At 41.2% G+C, this 15,594-nt stretch overlaps 1 non-coding gene across 1 annotated transcript; it reads right to left on the bottom strand.

The window, feature by feature from the left end:
* Positions 1-6,990: 6,990 nt before the first annotated feature.
* On the bottom strand, positions 6,991-7,062 carry trnaq-uug (transfer RNA glutamine (anticodon UUG)). Its single transcript has one exon. It is a non-coding gene; the product is annotated as a tRNA-Gln (tRNA).
* Between the last annotated feature and the right edge of the window lie 8,532 nt (positions 7,063-15,594).

Consider the following 15,594-nt stretch of genomic DNA (forward strand, 5'->3'; position numbering starts at 1 on the left):
CATGATTTTGGAGACTTTAGTCGTATTATAATAGAAACTTTTCAGTCTGTACATCTGTCACACAAGGAAACATTTAAAAAAATGGTTCCTTGCCACTTTTTAAGTTTTCTTTTAAGAGTGGAATGTCAATCTGACACCACTATCCTGTTCACATCTTGCATACAGACACAGTAGCTGTGTTATGTGGTTTCCTTGCCTATTAGTGCTGTCTGGCCTCCTGTGCATACATATGGTGTGCTACAGACTTTCATTAGTCTGCTTAAAAGTGTGTGAAAGTTTCACCAGGCAGTAAGATGATAGGCACTAGGACCATGCACATACTACCTCAAGAGTTTAGCAGTGTTCTTCTCTGACCGCCATTGACTCTGGGTTCTACCTCAGGGGTGGAGACTAATTGTCCTGATGAGTCACTGTTCCTTTGGCAGTAACTAGACCACATGAAAAGCAGAGCGATGGACAGTGTTTGGACCTCTCAGAGACTGTGATGCAGCCGGTGGATCAAACCGCGGTCAACTCCAAGGCATCCTAGCAGGAGACACAAGACTCAGATCCTCCACACCATCCGGCTATACAAGCACTGCACAAAGAAGCCCCTGACTTGTTCCTGGCTTTTCAACAAGACTAATTAAAATCAAGGTCCAGGATTCAGCAGGGGACTCTGTTGCAAGGAGGGGACCGTCAGTGCACTGGAATGCAGCTCCTGACCAAAATAAACGGCAGTGTGTGTACAAGTAAACTGCGGTTGCCCAAGAAATGTTATGCCAGCTCTTATGAACCAAATCCTAAATAATTCAAAATGGGATTTTGGAGTTTTATCCATTTTGGTCACAAGCCTTTCATTGAGCTACTATGCAGTTTCAACAGGGTTGCACAGACAAAGCCAATTCATGCTTCTTTACACTCAGTGAAATACATTAACACCTATTTGGTGCTTTTTTTGCTGCGAATAAAATAAATATTTTAAACTAAGCGGGAAAGTTAAACAAACCACTCTGTTTTGTGGTGTGGTGAATACGACTTTGTGCATGTTTGTGTTTTGCCTTTTCCGAATGGCTCCTCCTTGGTGTCACAAAATGAAGGGGTACAGAAACCGCCATTGTGGCAGCAGAAGAGTAAAAATGGGACTTGGCTGCTGGGTGATTTTGGTATTTTCAGAGGCGCTCTTTGGCACCAGCACTCCCCTCCTACCTGGCTGGCAGCACTGCGGGAATGCCAGTATCACAGGATGGCTTTCAGATTTCTGATTTCTGGCCTTGAGAGCTAGCAGCATGAGCTCTGTTAGTGTTCAGTTATGTGTGACTGGTTTTCAAGGTCTATGTGAGCAAGAGCAAGGGCTGCTGAGTCTGCTATATAACTCTAACGATGCATTGGCTTGGGAATGAAACCAAATTTGCAACTGACTTAGCAAAGGTCTGATCAGATATATACAGTCCATGTAGTGCAGGTGTTTGAGTGTTTAGGCAGCAGCCGCAGCCACACCAGCCCCAGCAACAAAATGTCACAAATCTGAAAGTATGATGTTCTCATTCCTTTCTCCCTCTCAAATGATCATTAGTGACAATGAAGTGATGAGAGCTAGTTTTCAGTTGCAATACATTGTTTCAACATAACATATATTTCTAAAAGATTGTGTGCTGCAGATGTGAATGACAGTTTTAAGTCACACAGCCCTGAAGGCATCTATTTGATGTGCTTCCATTAATTTAAGAAAAGACAGACCAGAATGACGTCTTTGGCTCATGGCATCTGTTCAATTTTTCTCCTAGCCTATCTCATTTTGGAGAAGAGTGAGAGCTTTTTTTAGCTTTCTTCTTCATTGTGCAATTAAAACGTCACCACAAGATGAGTGGTCATGGCCTCTCTTGCTGTTGTTTTTGACTTTCTATTACATACTGGTCGCTTTCTCACCATTTGCTATATTTAACTCCAAAACGTAATACTTGCTGTCATGTAGAACCATCTTTATCATTATCTTTCTACCTACACTCAGTTTCATTTAGATAATCATTTTGAATAACTTTTAACTATTTTACTGAAGATTTCTGAAGTTCTGAATATAAATTATTTTCCCTGATGTCTTTGTTCACAACTATGCAGAAATAATTGGTTGATTTCAATGTTCCATCAAGATGCAAAATAGGGAGCTTTGCTGGAGTTACACTGAATCTCATCAACAAACACTGTGTATTTCACATGTCAGCAGTTTACCAAAAATACACAGTGGGAACCTCTCGTCACTGCTGAGGAAAAGGAGTATGTATAAACCTGTCATAGAGGCGCGTGTGTAGGTGCATGTGTGTGCCTGTGCATATGTGTGTGTGTGTGTGTGTGTGTGTGTGTGTGTGTGTGTGTGTGTGTGTGTGTGTGTGTGTGTGTTGCAGTGTGTTGCAGTGTGCATGCACACTAGTGTGTGTATGTGCGTGTGCATGTGTATATACTGTACGTGTGTGTGAGTGTGACTGCAACTCTGTGTATGAGTGTGTGTGTGTGTGTGTGTGTGTGTGTGTGTGTGTGCATGTGTGCATAAGGAGCCATTACAGCTGCTCTTAAAGGGGGGGGCTGTAGTCCTGTTCCCTCAGGACAGGCCCTGCTCTGAGGCCAGCGCGAGACAACGCTGCACTTCTTCCAGCTCAGCAGTGGCACCCTGCCATCCCCACCACCAGCCTTGCTGACGGATTCATGCATTTATATATTTATACATATGTCTGTTGCTCTAGCCTTTATATGTTTATAAATATATTTTTACCCTGAGCTGCTATGGATCTACTGGCTCAATAGCTTATGAAGATGCCAGATTTTAAAAGACTCCTCTCCAGCGATGCAGACCTTGCGAATGATGAGTCACTCAGGTTGCAGACAGAAACGAAGTGAACGAGGTGCTATGTGCATATTTGCTGACATTAGCCATATGTATACTTAGCAAGTAGTATGTATAATAAATACCTGCATAAAGTATGATACAAGGTCAGTCCTTAGGTCCAGTAAGTTCTGTCTGTTTTATTCTTTAAGTTACAAATAAAGCAAAGTGTTCTCTCCATACCTCCATTTTGCTTTTCACACATGGGTACACACACACACACACACACACACACACTATTACACAGATGTACCTTTGGGAGTATGCTATGGTGACGAGGTATAGTATTACCATTTCAAGTTCAAAGTGGGGAGAAAAAAAATCACCTTTTAATCGGCAACACCCTAAAAATACATTGGGAACTAATTCAGCCTAATTGAAACAGCCCAGGAGTAGGTGTCCATGGATTGTCTGTTGATTGTGGGCGTGTGGCTAAAGCCAAGTGGGGCTGAAACGTCCCTGTGTCTGCAGCAGTCTCAGGGGTTTGTGATGATGACATGAGAGGGTGTCTCCTCTCTCGTTCCAGGCCCTTGCGTTGGCATGAGGGGCCACAGGGGGGAACCGGGAGCAAGGCCGCGGACAGCCGGCAGCCAGCTGCGCTCTCCTGGAAAATACAGGTTTTCTTCGGCTGCCAGAGGCCTGACTGGAACAGGGGGGGGGGGGGGGGGAAGGGAAAAGAGGAAAATGTGAGTGTGATGGCAGGACAGAGGAAAGAGGCAGCCAGCTTCTCCCGCTCCGAGTAATCAGAGGTAGAGGAAAACAGGGTACTCCACAAATAAATGAAAGAGGAGTGAACATTTAGAATAATAATAATAAGATATTAAATGTTTACCGAGATCAAACAGAGTTTGACAGAGTGCTATATTGTCCTTAATCAGCCTAGCAAATGCAGTGATGACAGGTCTTGATTAGAGCTCATATTTCTCATGTTGAGACTGGATGGTGAGTGTGATGTCCTGCCCATAACTGGTCATGGTTATGGTACTTCAAGGATGTATATACTGAATAAGGTTATTTAGGCATGCCTGCTCTCCTATGTATCTTACTTAACTCTTACAGCAATTTAATGTTCAGTCAACAAAGATGCTTATTGTTTATTATCTTAAAGCTGCAGTTGGCAAGATTTTTTTGATCATATTTACTGAAACCGACACTATGGTTCGACAGAACAACATAAATCAGCCGGTTTTAGAAAAAAACCCGCACTTCTATCTCCAGCCTACTATTTGTTTTGCAAAAATCCACAGCTCCCGGTTCTTCTGGTCCAATCAGAGCAGAGCTGTGTGAGATCTGACTGTCAATGTCTGACTGTCACAGTCTGGTGCGCACTGACAAGCACAAACTCGATGAGAGGGTGCTCGGTGGTAGTGGGGGAGGGGCATGAGAGTTGTAAACATTAAACATTTTGGCTAAATCCCCTCAATCTGTTAGACTTGCCAACTGCAGCTTTAATCCACATCTATGGGAGTTATTATTCACAAGGACAACTAAAATGCCACTAACTGTTTTGGGAAATTGTATTCAGAATTGATCTAGTTGATCTAGTTGAAGTGTTTGCCCCCTTCCTGATTATCAACTTTAGAACATTCCTAAAATTAGGTCTGTTATCATCCATGCCTTTGTTTCCTTTTGTTAAACTTGATCATTGCAATACCTTATTCACCTGTCTAAATTGTGCATCTATCACCTGTTTACAGACTGTTCAGAACTCAGCAGTCAGGCTCTTGACAAAGACTAAACATAAAGAACACATCACCCCATCACCCCTGGGCATGGCAACCTAGAATCTCCTTTCAGGGATAGTAGTCTGGCACACGACAATACACTAACATTTCCCTCAGGCACAAAGAGTCACAAGCCAATCAGTGACAAGATGGGATGACGCTATAGTTTTGAAATAGAAAGTGGCAGTGGTTAAAGGTAGTAGCAAGCCTTGCGAACATCAAAAATTGCAGTCAGAACAATGTGTATTATTATATAGACCTTAGGCCTACATACATTGTTTCCTGACTGCCGATGCAGCTTATTATCAGTTTGTAAAGGATAGGCGAAGTGGGAAGTAACATAAGGAATCCATGATCAATGTGATTGGTTAGGCAGGACAAATGATTTCAAAGATAAAACAAACTCTACGCTACGATTCTCGAGTTGAAAACGTTTCCCAATCATGAGCAGCCAGACTTTCTTCACAAGGTGAAACGAAGTAGTGAGTCTACTACAAGGCTAGTGAGTTGTACCAATAGCAACCAATCTACATTGGTTTTACAGACTTTCAAATCCACGTAATAACCTGCAAGGCTTTATATGGACTGGTACCTGATTAAATAAATGATTTCTTAACCCCCTATTGTCCTGCCAGGCCCCTCAGATCCTCCAACTTGGGCCCTTTAGCTTTGCCACAATGTGTCTATCGACTTGGGATGACTGATCGTTTGCTGCACTCTGGTACAGTCTTACAACATTAAATCTGCTCCATCAGTGGCATCTTTTTCATATATCATTTTCATAAAATTGCCTTTCTTAATAGCTGACTGATTCCATCTATCTCTTTATTTTCTTGTATGTCATTTTAATTGTTTAATTTACTGTATGTTTTCTCTTTTGCTGCCTTGTTTTTAGTCATGGGTACCTATGTTTAACTTTATTTTTCAGGGGTGCTGAAATAATATGATTGTGCACCCCTAAATAAATCCTAAAATGACCACTGAAAATGAGACAATAGATCTGAAATTCTTTGAATAAAAATGCAATAAACATGCAACATGTAATTGCGGAATCGTCTTGGTTCACAGTCGTTGTGCTTAATTTGGCTAATGCTAACTATCATTCCGACAGAAATAGCCTATGCTGATTAGACGAACTATGTTAAAGCATGAAATAAAGGATTCTTGTGTGGTTGACGAGGCACAGGACCGGCATAGGGCCCAGCAATCAATGTGTAATACCTCATATCTCATATGCAATGATATTTATTTTGACTTTTGGTTAAAGCATTTATAAAGTGGATTTTCCCAAGATTTTATTTCAACGGTGTGGAATTCATGTGTGGAGGCATGACTGCAATAACACTGTTTTGGACATCAATAATTTAAGTTAAGTTAAGTTAAGTTAAGTTAAGTTAAGTTAAGTTATACTGTATAGTCCTGTAGGAAATTCCTACTGGAAATTTGTTCTCTGCATTTTACCCATCCGGGGCAGTGTACACACATTCATAATTTATGCATGTTATGCAAAAAACTGGTGAACCTTGACTCACATCAGTGAGACCCCATATAAAAAATAATAAGTAGCCTATTTGAATATTCTTATGCAGGCGCACAGACGTGTTCCTATTGAACTCCTTTTTAATAAAATCATACCACATTATATGGAGAATACTGACTCCTTGTGGAGAAACATAGGAATGACATACATTACAGACTCCTCATTTCCTATCAAAATTAAAAATGGGCTTGCTTGACATGAAAACATGAAACGGAAACAATAGTATAACTTCAAAAGGATTGTTGTGCCTTTGTCTGTACCATGCATGTGTTTGAGTAGATTATCACCACCCATGCACCTTGCATGAGAATGAATGACATATAAGTTAGGATCTCCTGACAGTGCACTAACTCACGTGAACTATGCACACTTTGTCATAGTGCATGTAAAAGTGTTGCAGTTGTATATAATTGTATTAAAATGAATTGCCTGATCTTGTGTTGGCATATTGCATTCTAATAAATCATGTTTATTATAATGTGTGTAGCAAGGGTTTCGTTGACTTATTTAACAAATGTATATTTATGGCAAGAAAAACTGAATGAACAGTCTATAAAATGCACTCACAGACCCCATGTGCTGCAATACTTCATTACCATGATCACAGATCAATGTCAAATTGAAACTACATATGCACCTTTAAGATAATGTTGCAATGGCATAGGCTACTCAATTACTAAACAGTGGCATGGGCTTCTGGAAGGGTTGGGTTAAGAGGGTTGTCCTCACAACAGACATAAATAATTTGGATGACCAGCTTCCACCACAGGTTGGATTAAATATGTGATTTGGATCAGCTATGCACTTTGCCGAAGCTTCTTGTAGGCTACCCATGGCCACTAAATGCTTTTGTTAATGTGACAAAATGAAGGTTCTACCGAGATTTGAACTCGGATCGCTGGATTCAAAGTCCAGAGTGCTAACCATTACACCATAGAACCAGCTGATTCCATGGCGTCGCACCATTGCTATATATACGTGCCTGCTCACGTCACTACCATTCATTTTTCCTGCTTTCTGTTCTCATCTTATGTACGTTTCCCAGTCAGATGATTGCATTGTCTGCAGAACAAAGACATCTCTATGACACCCGACATACACAACCTGTTAGGCGAAGTCAAACTTTGTTAGCTTTCAAGCTATCTTAGCTGGTGCGTTTCGTTACGCCATAAAGCCAAGCCTAGCATGCTAGGCTAACGTTGATGATAGTCCTACATCAACAAACTCGTTACCAAAGATTCTAGAGCGCTCCGCTCTCTGTTGACATTTTAAACAATGTTACGCCACACACTCATACAAGAGGTGGCAATACAATACACACGTGGCAAAAGCCAAAAATCTTATTTTCTTTTTATTCCAGAAGACAAAACCACTCGGACACTGAGCACGTAGCCACTGCAAAGTTTATCCGGGATGAGTTCAATCTCAACACGTTGCGAAGTGTTTGATTTAACGTAGCCTAAACAGTGGTGTGCTCTGTTGTTCCCGTATGCCTACGAGCAGATGAGAAGGCCAATTTTGCGTTCTTTTGGAATAATTATCTGCCTGATGAAATCTGTGTGAATGGGCTATGTTTCATTTATTTTTGAAATTGTGGCCTAGTTATTATCTTTCACAGTTATTGGGGCAGTTAAACTCAAAATAAATATCAATGTTTGATAGCAGCAAACTTGGTAGGAAAGCACACAAAAGGGGACTGGTCATATTTAAAATCATTGCCATAGGTGCCTCGGATTTGGCCCCTGAGGGCCATGGGCTGACAGATAGGCTATGGGTTTTGTGAAGTGACAATGAACATTTAAAAAGTGTTAAATGTAGCCTATTATTTGGCCCCTGTGATACAAAATAGTAGCCCAAGGCTACCATGCAAGTTTGTGTAGTGCGATCAGAATTAGTTACATTCTGTCTAGCTGACGATTTGCGACTGACAGAGCTTTCAATGAATCATGGTTATGAAATATGGTTATTGGATTTGGCAGATGCTTTTATCCAAAGCGACATACAACTGTTCTTCCTAGGCTTTCTTATTGTTACAGTGCATAAAAATGCATCCTACTGTTCTTCCTCTCTTATCTATTATTATTCCGCTGATCACTTTTTCTGCCCGCTATTTAGCTTGAACCGTTAAACTTTGTAACGTAGGTTTTCTAAAGGACATGGTATACTTTTTAAACTATTAATTAAAAACTATTATCACCCGGAGAGAAGAAATACTCTTTTCTGATTGGCTGGCGGGTGGCCTTTAATTCTGAATAACAGGACACCGTTCCATATCAATGCTTATGAATGGTAACTATAACAACCATAGTAGGACGACGGTTGCAGCGCTCTAGAATCTTTTGGTTGCAGGCTTCCCAACAATGGAATCAACTGTAAACAAGCTAACTGTCCATGCTAAAGTTGTACAACAAGCTGAACTAGTGAGCTTCTTTTTAAACAGAACCGCGTGTTTACAGTGGCAACCGGGTGATAAGCGGGATAACGGCCTTCGAGGTGTGTCCAGTTATACGGAATTAATGGACTTGGGCGGAGGCAACTCCGCTGCGCGTCGGGGAGTTTTTGCCCCTCGCCCTCGTCCATTAATTCCGTATAACAGGACACCTCGGCGGCCGTTATCCCTTACTTAAACATTTCCCCATAGACTTAATATTGGCCATTATGACATCACAATATGGCAATTAAGCAATTAGTGCCAGGTGTTCAGGCCACGATAGCAAGTCACTGTCTCAGAATCTGGCTTTCTTATGACTACAGATCCTGTTCCTCTGCCTACAACTGTTTCAAAATAAAAGTCCTCACTACAATAATTCACTATTAAATAATTGAACTATTTAAACTATCCAACTATTTAACTGTTCAGCCATTCCAACTGTCAGTTGTCATTAACTACGACTCCCACCAAATGTTTCCTCTGCCCACAACTGTTTTAAAGTAAAAATTCACTATTAAATAATTTAACCATTTACACTACTCAACTATTCCAGCTGTCAGTTATCATCAACTATGCCTCCAGCCAACTATATTAAAGGACCAGTATGTAGGAAATAATGGAAAATAAACTGTAACCATTCCAAAAATGATCCCCATATGTTGTCAGAGAGTAAGGAAACACGATGAATTGAAGTAATGGCTTATTTGACAACATTACTCTAACCTGTAAAACCCCGTAAAACCAATGAAAAAAAATTACGAGTTACGGGGCGGAATCTCTTGGAATTTTCGTTTATGTTTTGAACAATTCATTCTAGCATAGCGTATTAATAATGGGCTAGCGCTTCCTCCTTTTTGGGTTGCCAAATTAGCAAAGGCCAACTGTCAACAGCTGTCAGTTGTAGTCATGAACGCCTACGAGAGGCAGGCAAATTTCCAAAATTAAAACAAGAAACAAATTAAGTGGACATCGGAGGAGCTTCCTGAGATGGTGACGTCTTCGTGAAACGAAAAATATCAAGTCTGACGCAGAGCTGGCCATATTTCTCCACAACAGGTAGTCTATGCTAAACTTCATCTGCATCGCTAACTTCAGCTAAATATGTTACGTTGGTTAGAGAGGTATTTTTTGTTTCCACTGTTTCCGTAATGTGTAGCTGGGTCATGGTTGGAGAAACGTTAAAGCAGCTGCAGGTCAACTAACGTTAGCTAAGTCTTCATTACATCTGGCAACCCAGAAAAGAGGCTCGCGTCTGGTAGTCTTGAGAATGTTCACCAGTGTTTTGATTTTGGCCTACAGAACGTTCTGTAACAATCCTACAAATCGCACCTTTAAACCACCACTTACCTAGCAACCAACATAGCAACCATTGAAATAAAGCATCTATGTCAGTTTCCATAGCAACCAACATGATTATACTAGCAAACCACTATGGTAACTCCTTTATTTCTGATAGTAGCCACCATTTATACCCAAGCAACAACATACCACCCGCTTTATTTGGCATATAGCAACCATCGTATGTACCCTAGCTGCACCATTGTAGCTATCTCTGCATTATCTGTTTTTACTCTGTATGATATTTTACATTATATATTTTGCATTTTCACTGGTAATTCCTTGGAATTCCATTTCTAGTTCATTATGATGTATCCCAGGTGATGATGAGTCAACTTACAGAGCAGAGGTGGTCACCCTGACATGGTGCCAGGACAACAACTTGCTGCTCAACGTCAGCAAAATCAAAAAGCTTATAGTGGACTACATGAGACTGCAGGGAGAAGAGCACACACCCATCTACATTGGGGGCACAGCAGTGGAGAAAGTCAGCTGCTTCAAATTCCTTAGAATTAACACCAGCGAGGATCTGAGCTGGTTACACTATATAGCTATGGTCATAAAGACAACAAGACAGCTCTTCTTTCTTTGGCGGCTGCGGTGAAGTTTGGTATGGACGGTGAAATACTGACCAACTTCTACCATTGAGAGTATCCTGACTGGCAACATCACAGCATGGTATGGTAACAGCACCGCCCATGACCGCAAAGCTCTGCAAAGGGTGGTCAGGTTAGGTCAGCGCAGCGCATTACAAGGACTTAGTTACCAACTATTCAGGACCTTTACAGCCAGCGCTGCAGGAGAAAGACAAAGCGGATCCTCGCCGACTCCAGTCATCCCAGCCACAGTCTCTTCACCCTCCTACCATCTGGTAGAAGGTACAAGAACATGCGTACCTATACCAGCAGATAGATAGAGAGGTTTCTATCAAGCCACCAGGATGCTGAACTGTCATTCTCTGCCTCATACCTAATCAACCTCACACCTCCTGTTTTTTTTACATTTATTAATTTATATTTATATTTTTTCCTCTCTCTATGTCTCTTGCCACTTGCCCCCCACATACAGGTACACCCCCCTCAATCACACACACCATTACATCGTAACTCCCCCTCACACATACACACACCATTACACCCCCCACCCCCCCCACACACACACACACACACTCACACACCATACCCCCCAAACACACACACCATACCCACACTGTAAAATATATGTCCCTGTTAAATGGGTTAAACTACTGCCAGCTGCAGTTACCTGCATTGTACAGTTATTCTGCAGTGTCAAACAACTGTATCAAACATAACCTAACAACAGTGAGTGTGACAACACAGTGAGTGAATGAGCTAGTGAGAGTGAGATGTAAAAGAGACTATTCATGAGAGAGCGAAACTTGTGTGTGAATGACTACGTGTGTGTGTGCATACTGTATGTGTGTGGGAGAGAGAGGTGAGAGGCTGGTGTGTACGTGAGTGACTGATATAATGTCAGCCACTGCAACCTAATTTGTGCTCAACATGCACTTTCCCTGTCATCTAAATTAAGGCAGAGAGAGAGAAAGAGAGAAAGAGACTGGCAACAAGTTATAAGAGGAAAGGGCCGTTCACACCAGGAATGATAATTATAACTATAACAATAAAATCGTCCACACTGACCAACAATAAGGAAAGTCTCTCTTTGTGCTTATGAATGTGATGGCTAAAATTTGATGGATTCTGATTGGCTTGTTGCATGTTGTTATAGTTTAAGTTTATGTGTGGACGTCGTCATTCATATTAGCTAGAACAATATTTTTTGCCGTTATCATTCTTGGTGTGATCAGTCCTTAAAGGCACCCTTAACAAGATTAAGAAACACAAAATCATAAGCAAACTAAATATGCGTCTTTTGCAACAAAGTAGCCTATGAACATAACGCTGATATAATATATAGGGAATGCACTGACGGCAGTCTGTAGCTAAAGCACCAACAGAGGGCCGCTCAGACAATGGCAGAAGTGCCGTTTGTCATGTTATGAGGTTATGTGCCATCAAAATGATTTTGGAAACGTTATAAAGGGACACTTCACAGATTACCATTAAGCGTTGTAACAGTAGAAACCCGGTAGTATTTTTGAATGACCGTGCTTCCCTCCCTCATGTCCCCCTGAGATGAGATATATCTGTATTTTTTTGTCTGGGCCAGAGGCTGGAAACTACATCACTACAACATGCGTACATCACTACGCATGTTTTCATCCCGCCCATAAGTGGTGGGCTTTAGGGGAGTTCGACTTGCGGCAGATCTGTGCAGATCTGACTTGATGTGATGCATGCTGGGTTGAACACAATGCATACTGGGATGGACGCAATGCATACTGGTTAGAAATTCTGTCCGACTTCTGTCAGCCGGGGAGGGACTTACCACCGTGACACCATGTCACATGGCCTTAAAATATCGCGGGAGTCTTAGCCTGCAGACAGATCTTGCAGTTGCCTTCCACGAGCTGAAACACGCCCTCATGACGTCAGTTCAAAGACGTGATAGGGCCATTTGGGAGGAATGTCCTCATGACGATTATGACTAGAGGCTCATGCTGCTTCCTTATGTTGGAATATGCGAAAATAAACAGAATTCGAAGGGATACCTTCTTATACGTGATTTCTGCAACAATGGTAGGCTAGCCTACTGAAAACGTTTGGATATTCTGTTATTTTCTGCTGTTGGCTAAATAGATACACACATATAGGGGAAACACTTGATATTGAATTTATGTGCTACAATGCAGGCCTGTTAACTGTATGACAACAGTGGTTTATTTAAACTACATCATAAGAATTTATTTCGTCAGTCATCATGCTCATTTTAATGAGTAAGAATGAAAGTTCTGCTGTGTTTATTGCAAACAACATTCTGCGATATCTCCCGCGATGTCTCCCGCGAGTCACGTCAGGCAGACTGTAGCCTTTCTGTCCGGGATGAGCTGCCCTCTGTTGTAGCTAGGCTCTGAAGATCACGTTTACGTAGTAAGCCAGACCAAGTCAGACTCAGCCGAAGTCAAACAAGCCTATTGAGAATGAGGAGATACATCATGGTAGCTTGCTGCCACGTGACGATTTGGGAGGCGTCAGAGCCCGCCCACCATTTTGGGTTCCCATGCTATCGGTTGCCATGGGCGACAGCGACACAGCGGCAGTGACACAGAGCAAGAAAGAGGAGTTATCACGGCGTTTAAACTGAGAAATTAAGAGGAAATTAAGAAGTTGCCTTGACTTTTTTTCCCATAAATATGAAGGAGTTATTAGCGATTGCAGGCCCAAAAAAGGCCCAAACATAAATTATCACATTCATCTAATCTTTCCTAACAATCCGCTAGCTGCCCGCCCTATAAGCAGGCCATAAAAAAAAAGCATCTCTGTAGGCAGCCTAGGCTCTGAGATCTGCACACAAAAACAATTACTAACAACAAGTGTTGCCAACCACTCAAAGGCAAAATAAAGTGTTCCAACCAATAACCGAAGAGATGCTCGTTCAGGAGAGTTTCAATTGCACGGGAGGTAGAGGGAGGGAGTAGCGAGCTCTCTCTCTCTTTGTTTGAATGTCAACAGAAATGACGTTGCCCCGCCATCGCTGATACAACCTTTAACTTTACTATTTTATAAAATCTGCTTAAGTGATTGGTTGCTGGTGAAAGGATCGGGGCTAGTAATCCTCACGGTTTTCTCAGGAAAGTAACGTTATGCTGTTATTTGTTTATTACAATGTAGGATATGGACTCACACAGGAATGACCGGTTCAGCATTTTCAGTGAGTAAACTGAATATCACACATACAAAACAGTGGCACCTGGCATAACATGACTACATATGTTGCAAGGTGCATGAGAGATAACAGGTCTTTGTTAGGCTACCAAGTGACACGACAGAGCAGCAACAAGTGCCAGATCAGTTGAGACTGACTGAGGTAACTTGCAAGTATGGAAGGCTACTTGGGTACTTTCTATAAGATCATATCGCAATGCAAATCAAACCAGCTATTAGGCTAACTGAAATAAAATCATGCCAATCTCTAGGTATGGTGAAGGTATGTGATGATATTTTAATTCCAAAGGCCAAGGGAACTTTATCAGGATGCATAGTATCCTGGATCCATGATATAACTGGCCTTTAAAAAAAAAAATCTGCCTGCCTCTATGGGAATTTAAGGGTACTTATGCCCCCTGTATTTTCGGGAAGAACATTTATTTATGATACATTATTCATTCACAAAGAAAATTGGTGTCCTTAATTAAAGGTTGGATTTTTCCTCTTTATTTTAATTAAGACAAGATCCATTTCTAAAAGATTTTTTTAAAATTCCTTTTAGTCAACTTTAGCATGGGTGTGTAAACGTATGGGCACAACTATATGCACTACACTTACAGACCTGTTCTGGCAAGGATCTGTTTACAGCTACAGGTCATCCTAAAGTTACAAATATTTTACCATTAGGCTAAGGCTATTAGATAGATAGATAGATAGATAGATAGATAGATAGATAGATAGATACTTTATTGATCCCCAAGGGGAAATTCAAGTTCACTATTTGTGTCCTAGGAAAGATTGTTAATTTTCCAGGACAATCATCCAAAAAAAAAGAACAAACCAGTAAATGTGGTACATGTGCTGTATTCTACAGCTCTACAAATTATACAATCTACAATTTACTGAAACGATTTTCAACAGTATAGGCCTATGTCCTTCACTTACAAATCTATTCAGCAGTTACAAATCTTTGCTGTGTGTACAACTCTTTCCTACAGAGTCACATTTGAAACACATTTGATGCTTCCTTGTATAAAAACTAATGGTCAGGTTTGGCTAACCGACCAGGATTTCAAGTTCACTATTTGTGTCCTAGAAAAGATTGTTAATTTTCCAGGACAATCATCCAAAAAAAGAGAACAAACCAGTAAATGTGGTACATGTGCTGTTCACAGAGACTTTCTAATGAGGAGACAGCACTCAAAAAATCCTTTATAGAAATGCATGGGGTTAGTTTGTAACGCCAATATGGCAGTTGTCTACACATATCCCACCCCTTCCGTGGCAAAAAAGTCAACATGTGAATACATTGTGCCAATCATGTGGTGTGTTGTGAATACATTGTGCCAATCATGTGTTGTGATCTCACCGCTGGAACAAGGCTGCTGTCGTGAAGCCTTGCGCACGCACATTTCTGCCGAAATAGATGCCTGATAAGTGCCCAAAAAGCATTACAATATGGCCGCCGAGTTCAGAAGAAGGTTCTTCCCTGCGGCTGTCACCCTACTGAACTCAAGCTCTGCACCCTGATGACAACCAACCAACTAAAAAAGGATGTTTTTGGCTGTCCTCCCTACAGGATTAACATATTTCGTTTCTCTTGTTATTTAGGTCTATCGAATTGCGTGCACAGGCATTTTCCCTGTGTATGCCTGTGTGTGGGAGTGATTGAAGTTTAAGAAAGTTAGCCTCCTGCTGGTAAAAAAAAAACTGGAACTGCTTCCACAATTAAGTGCAGGGTGCCCATGTTATATCTCATCATTTGTCCAACTTTGCCCATGTTTTGGTGTGCATCATACTGTCGTAGCTGAAGATATTCTCCATCCCTGCTGCTACACTGGAAAAACTGATACACTAAACAGAAGACTATTTACACATGGAAATATGTAGATCTCCATTTGCTTTACAGCCTTTAT

The sequence above is a fragment of the Alosa pseudoharengus genome, unplaced genomic scaffold, assembly GCF_046254945.1.
Source record: "Alosa pseudoharengus isolate Yale_2024_CS ecotype anadromous, Long Island Sound unplaced genomic scaffold, YU_APseudo_1.1 YU_APseudo_1.1_scf_11, whole genome shotgun sequence".
NCBI classification, from domain to species: Eukaryota; Metazoa; Chordata; class Actinopteri; order Clupeiformes; family Clupeidae; genus Alosa; species Alosa pseudoharengus.